This window comes from Entamoeba invadens (genome assembly GCF_000330505.1).
Source record: "Entamoeba invadens IP1 unplaced genomic scaffold scaff_1105074726507, whole genome shotgun sequence".
Classification (NCBI taxonomy): Eukaryota; Evosea; order Mastigamoebida; family Endamoebidae; genus Entamoeba; species Entamoeba invadens.
Genome location: NW_004443793.1, coordinates 29,789 through 37,521, shown reverse-complemented (window position 1 = coordinate 37,521; position 7,733 = coordinate 29,789).

Sequence of the window (7,733 nt, the reverse complement as noted above, 5' to 3'; positions counted from 1 at the left end):
TTTTTCAACAAAACAAAATTTTACAAAGCTTTTTGACACTCTCATTCCTTCAATCCATTTTAAAAAATTTACGACATCTCTGACACTTTCATCTTTGCACAAAATTTTACAATAAAGTGAATTTCGATGACTGAAACACCACAGTCCTCCACAATAACGCCTAATAATATCATCACCTTTTATTTACAATGCTCTTATCAATCCTTTAAATGCTTCAATCATACCTTTGGTTGTTTGGTTTTTTATGCACCATCACATAATAGAGACACAGTTTTGGCAAGAGGTGTTCCTTCATTTTTTAATTTGTTATATAACCAAATTGCCATATCTGCTCCATTTATGTCATAAATGTTCCTGTCCAAATACAATATATATTGTTTGAAATTATTACATGTACACGCTCTCAGCATTACACAAAAAATTTCTTTGTCACCCTTTGTTGATGAATTAATTGACAATCCAAAACAATGACATTTCTTTTGTACTTCAATGAGTTCCTTTCTCTGTACTCTGTTGTATTCAATGATATTAATTTTACAATTTTAAAATAAAATACCAAATGTCCTTCCAATTTCAATGATCCTTCAAGCAAAAACAAATGATGATATTTGGAGTGCGTTTCTAACTCCTTCCGTTTGCGACTCTCCCATGTTATAATCATTCATTTCAATGTTTATTACGAAAAAACACATCTTTCTTCTTATTGTTCTGACTCTTGCTCGCTTTTCTTTGTTTAGCTTTTTTCCTATTTCCATAATTCGGTTATTTAAATAACTTACAACTATTTTCAGTCTTTCATAATCAACTCCTTTTTGGCTCTCATCCACTTCTTGTAATAACCCATGATTACTCGGCAAAATAAAATTTTGTTTACAGTGGTGGTATAAACCCACTTAATTTGGAATAAACCCACTTAAGTGAGTAAATTTTGTGAAACTTTGGTTGAACTTTAAGCCAAAATAAAAAACTTAAGTACCACCCTTTATAAATAGGAAAATGGTTTTGATTGGGTCTTTTCTTTGTTTTTTGAGAAAAAAGTCAATTTTGCTTGAGATGAAAAAAATATTTGAAATAGTTTTTTATTTTAATTAAAATAAACTTAAAATATAGCTTTATTTTTACAAAATTCGTTTCGAAGTCTTTTCTTTAGACAAAAAGAAGCTTAAAAAAGGTTCAAAAAGTGAAAAAAGAACAATAACGAGCACAATAGACAAGCTTGAAAATAAAAACCGGATTAAATTTGTGGTCTTTTTGTGCACATTATTTCAATGATTGTTTTTGAACAAATAACATTTAAAAAATATTTCATAACAGTTGTTGTTAAGATTAAAAAGAAGATGATAAAAAAATATTAAAAAACATAAACGAATGAATAAATAAAGACGAAAATTCAAACAATAACAATAACAAATAAATAACATTAAAGGAACAATTTGTGATAAAACGGGATAATACGAAGAATAGAATTTTTTGGATTGAGATTGAATTGATTATTTTTTAATTTATGAACTTCAAAGTCGGTATTTTTAAATTAAACTTTTGAGTTTTTGTTGAAAACTGTTTTAAAGAAACATTTGGATCAAAGAATAAGTTACATTTTGTGTAAATCGTAAAATGTGGTTTTTACACAAAAATGTAAAAATCGTACACTTTTTGGTCAAATACCAAATGGATTTTGGATTCGACAAGTTTTCCACTCAAAGCGTTGAAAAACAGTGTTTAAACTTGAAAAGGACTCAAAAAATCATAAAGTCTTCACCAGAACAAGTTAACATAGATACTGCTCCAAGTTTTGCTTATCTCATGAAATAAATTTAAATTAATTGTTTTTTCTTTTTTGTTTTTTTTTGTTATAAAAATGTTATTAAAATGTTATTTTTAATAAAAAATAATTTGTTATTATTAAAATGGTTTTGTCTTATAACATAATTTCAGTTTTTTCAATTTTTTGTTATTTCCAAAAATAAAACCAAAATTTACTCACTTAAGTGGTTTATTCCAAATTAAGTACTTAAATATTGCCACTGTATTCAATTATGTTATTTATTTATAATTATTCTAACAAATTTGGAAATATTTTTTAAAATCCATTAAAAATAAGGAGCATTCAATTGTTGGTGAGTTGATTCACATTTATCATTACATTTGTAATTAAAATATCAATAATCACTTTATAATAAATCACTCATATAATAAATTTATAATTTACATGGATTATTATTTTAATTTTAATCATATAGATATCTATTTTTTAAACAATATAATAAATGATAAAAATACTTTGAAATAACTTGACTCGATATTTGTTCAAATATATTCAATTTAACTGTACTAACAAATTATTTATATTTATTGTGTTCTAGAGCAAGAAGTGATAATTTCATAATACACATTGTCTGTTGATTCGTTGCTTACTGGCTTCAGACGTTATCTCATTAATTGATGTGATTCTTTATTTGGTTTTAATTGATTATTTGATGAATAACCATATTCTGCTTCATCCATTTTTAAGTCTTTTTTATCCAAAGGGTGTTATTTTTGAACTCAATTCTTGAAATTACTCGTTACCATTTTTCATTTTTGTGGGGATTATCAAATTGTTTTTGTTGTAATTTTCCGATTTTTAGGATGATTTGATTACCACCTTTTAGAAAAAATTAGGAGAAAAAGTTAAGGAATTGTGGCAACAAATCCGAATATAATAGGAAGCAATCGTTTTCGTTACTTTCGTTTTAAAAAAGGAACACAAATAAAAAAACACAAATATAGCTTTCGTTTAAATCTATTAATAAGTAAAGAAATACATTATCTTTTAAAACGTAAAACAAAATGAAAAGTAAATTACCAATTATTAAATAAACAACAAAAACAACACACAAATAACAAAAACGATACCATGAAACATAAACCGCCTATTATTCAATACTTCAAAAAAAAGATCAATACATTAAACAATTTGTTGCCGACTCAAATAATAAACATTGTATCAATGATAATATAGATAATAAACAGGGAAATTGTACTAAAACTGGATTTACAACGAATCAAATACTAAACACACTTAAACAATTACCATACAATTTCTATTGACAATATAACAACTATAAAAATATTATTAAACAACCATATCAAAACCATTGTGAGTAAAACAAATAACTATATGATAAATATTAAATTACTTTCAAAAGAAACTATTTGACAGAAACAATAATTAGATCCAAATTTAAGAATTAATATATAATCATTAATTAATTATCAAATAATTACAAAAAGTCAAGCACTAATTAATTATAATACATCAAACATAATAACAATAACATCAATTTATAATTAGAAGATGAATGACAAGATAGAAAAACATCAAAGGGGTACGATTTGTTATTCAATTCTAAATTAAAAATAAAAATACAAACCAAGAAACTATTTTAAGATTATTTGGAAACATGTATTATAAACAAGTAATAAATATAAAACGATAACTCAATCATTTGTTTTGTTTTTGCACATTTTAAACCATTGTTAATATTCTTAAGTTCTGCATTTTCCTTATTGACTTCTTGTTGTTTGTTTTGGTATTTTTCCAACTTTTCTTACTTGAACCTTTAATTTTGAAATTTCACAATCTCTGACTAATTGTTGGATCTTCTTTAAATTGACTGGTCTTTTCCAATTTGTGTACGTGAACTTTTTTGTCCAAACTATGCAAGATATCTCGGCTTTTTCAATCTTCATGGCACACTTTTATCTAATTTGTTGGCTTTAGTTGCAAAGTTCTGTGCTTTTATCTTTTCTTTTGTAATTAATTCGATTTCTGTTTTGATAATCATTTTCAATATCACAAATGAATCTCCAGCGTCCGCCAATTTAGTTTCTAATTTGTCACTATAGCTTTTGATTCTTTGTTTTTTATCAACTTCTTGTTTCATTGTTTTTTAATTTTCGAATTTATTCTGTTTATTAGCTTTTTGAGCAGTCAACAAATTAAAAGAGTTCTCAGCTTGTTTTGTAAATTAAGATAATTCGTTCTTGTTCCATCACTTTTTTAAGTTTGTCTGCAATTTTTTTCTTAGCTTTAGCTTTTTAAGTTTGAGTTTTTTTTTTCAAAATCAAGATACTTATTCAATAGAGCCAGTTTATTCTCTTGTATGATATTCGACTGTTTTTAATTCTTATTTACTTGTTCAAATGTCTCCAACTCAAAGTGGTTGTTTTAGACATATAGTAAAAAGTCTTTTGTGTTTGTGTTATTTCAAGTCAGATTCAACCTTTGTTCTCATCGAATTATCTAATGCAACTTTTTAATCTTGTATAGTATTGTCTTTCTTTTGTAATGCCATCTGGACGTTTTTTCAAATAATTCAACTCTAATTGCTATTATTTTCATACATCTTTGTAATAGACGTAATATTTTTGTGTAGTCTTTCTTTTCTTGATTAAGTTCTGTTCGAAAGTTTTTAAGTTCGTCTTGATGTTTATAATGCCATCCTTATAGTTATTGGCAAAGCCAAATTGTTTGTATACATCGAAAACTTCATTATTCAAACATTGATCATATTGTATGTTACTTCCAATAATTTTTCGTTCTTCTTATCAGTAGTTATTGATTAATTTGAATTATAAAGTCAATCACTTTTAGTTTTTTTAGTGTAATTTGCTATGTTTGAGTGTATAAGTTTTTTGTTATTTACTTTCAACCACTCTTTTAGCAACATCAACACTATCGAGTTTATGTTCTTTTAACAATTAATTATAATAATATTATATAATGATAATAATATTATATCATGTTATTATATACTTCAAGTATTTAATTGCTTATGTTATAACATCAATTTTATAATCGGTTTTGTACTATGTAATTGGATGTGCAAAACATACTCATTTGGTTAATTTAACACTATAAATAATGGTGTAGTTAATATAAGTTCAATACAATTCATTTTTAATGTAAAAAATAAACATTTTGACTTTTTGGATGAAAAATTTACTCTCTCAATCGTGTTCTTTGTCGGCATGGATTTTTTTGATATTTATTAATAAAATAAAAATATCTTTCAACAAATATTGTTGTTGGAGACACTGTTAATGATATTTGAGCGACTTGCAATAAGTTGTGGTAGTGACCAACTTCAAGTATTTCATAAATATCGACTAAATTTATCTTCATTTTACTCCCAACGTACTTCTCAAGATTCACATCGTATTGGCTTCGAGGTAAAAAATTACCAGAACTTTCAACAATATTATCTATATCTGTTTTATTTAATGAGTTTATAAACAACATGAGAGCATTCACTTTTGAATATAGACATTGGAAATACACCGAAAAATAGTCTGTATCAAACTTACCATTTTTATTAATTCATCAGAAATGTAAAAAATGTAAAGTAGGTCGTCCAAATGATTCTCGATGTTTAGTCTTGTTTTCAATCCAGGATTTAATTTACAATTGACAACATCAAAATATTTTTCAACTTTATTTACATTTCCAGAACTTCCAATTTTAAAAAAACGAACATCAAAATACATTGGAGTCTTAACTAAAACATTCCTTATTAAATCAATGTCTATATTCAAGTCCCTTTTGTGTAATCAAATTCCACTAACTTATTTTCGTCGTTGTCATCAATACGCCTAATTAACACTCTTAATAACAATCTAAAGTTGTTTATTCTATTCCAATAAACAGGAAAAACACAATTAACTTCTTGAAGGCTGTCACACATATTTTTAAAAGAGATAATACATCTCGATAGACATACCAAAGACTTATAAAATGTTTTGAATTAGGAACGAATTCTTTAATAAAATTCGTACTTAAAATTTTACAGTTATCTAATAAAAAAGACCTCAATTCGGTAATATGTATATTAGTGAAGTTTGTTATGTCGATAATTTGACGACATATCTGATCAATGTTGTCAAAAATAGATAAAAAACGAGTTTCTGCTACTGCTTTAATTTTTGGTGAAATGTTATCTTTATATTCTTCAAACATCATTCTGTTACTTTTTTGACAGACGAATTTGGTATAATTAACTAATAATTCACCATCAGCTGATTTCATCAAACTGACTTTAATTAACGCAGTAAAATGTGCAAAACACCAATTTGATGAATTAAACCACCCAATGAGGTCTTGTTTTTGTTGTTTGTAAGATAATATTATATCGTTAAATACCTGAATTGCATTTTGAGCATTAAGCGCTCCGTCCCAACAATTATTAACAATTTTGTTGAATGGAAACGAGTCAGTAAGCATATTTAATTCACTAATCATCCACTCTGCTATTTCTTGTGCAGATGAACCACCTGCATAAGTCTGAGTAATCAGAGGTACTGTTTTGTAAGTACGTCCTTTACAAAAACGTACTATTATCACATATTTTTCTTCATAATTTTTACTTGAACTATCCCCGGAAAGTGCCATACAATCACATTGTTCAATTTCACTTAAAAGTTGTGATTTGTTATTATCATTGTATTGTAAGACAACGCGAAACGCATTGCGTGCACTTATACCATAATACTGCAATTTACAAAGCATGTCTGGACAAAAAGTAGAAATGAATACAAACAAATCATCAGATACAGCTTTATTCCGTGTCTGAGAAAGTTGTGCTTCAATATTAATGCATGTAATTACAAAAGAAGATACACGTTTTAGAAAGAGATTGTAAGCATTATTTTCATGTTTGGTATGAAATTCTGTTAACGAATAATTTGAAATTAACAACATGAGACATTTAAAGTACAAATCCCTGTTAAATACATGAACATCTGATGGAAAAACAAAATTTTTAATATTGGAAATTAAATCATACCAACACCATGAAGTTATAGGTAATCGACTGATTTTTAAAAAATAACCATCATTATATTTCATGGCGTTTACATTATACGTTGTTTGTTTTTTGGTTCTGTTTAATTTGGGAAATGGCATTTCCACTAATTTAAAAGCTGATGAGAATGATAATGTTTCTAATTGATGATTATATTCTGCTTCTGCTTCTGTTAAATGTTGTTGTGTTGTGTCGTTATATATTTTATCATCGTTTTCATCATACTTTTTATCTTCAATTGATATAGTATCGATTGGTAAATCAATGGTGATATTTGGTAAAAGATATGAAGTCGTTTTTTTAGTTTGCTTTAGTTTTTGGGACCAATTATATTGGAGTTTAAATATTACATTTTTTGATAATTTTTTACTCGGTAGTGAAATGTATTTAATAAAATTGTCAATCATTTCTTTTTTAGTAATTTTCGTTGTTTGACACAATGTCGTTGGATCTGGTATATACTCACTGATGTTTTCTGACAACAAAAACCATTTGAAAGATTTTTTAGATAGTTTTCTTCAGTTTTGTTGGATACTCTATTTAATTTTTTTTATCAAAATGTAGTTGTAGTGTTTAATTCTAAATTATATTTCATCCAAACACAATATAATAAACACATTACACGAGTGTTTTTAATGAATTCAATGGTAATGAAACCATCTAAAAGAGTTCATAGCAATCATCGAAGGTGAAATGTGGAAGACTTATTCAAATAAATTAAAAAACAATTATAGTTGATAACATGAATTTTTATTTGTTTTGTTTGTGATATTATTATAAATGATGTTTTTGTGTGACATTTATTTAACCTTGTTTTTTAATTAATTTTAATTAATTTTTTGTTATTAAAGTATAAAATGAATAAATGTTTTTAATGGGGGGTAAATAATG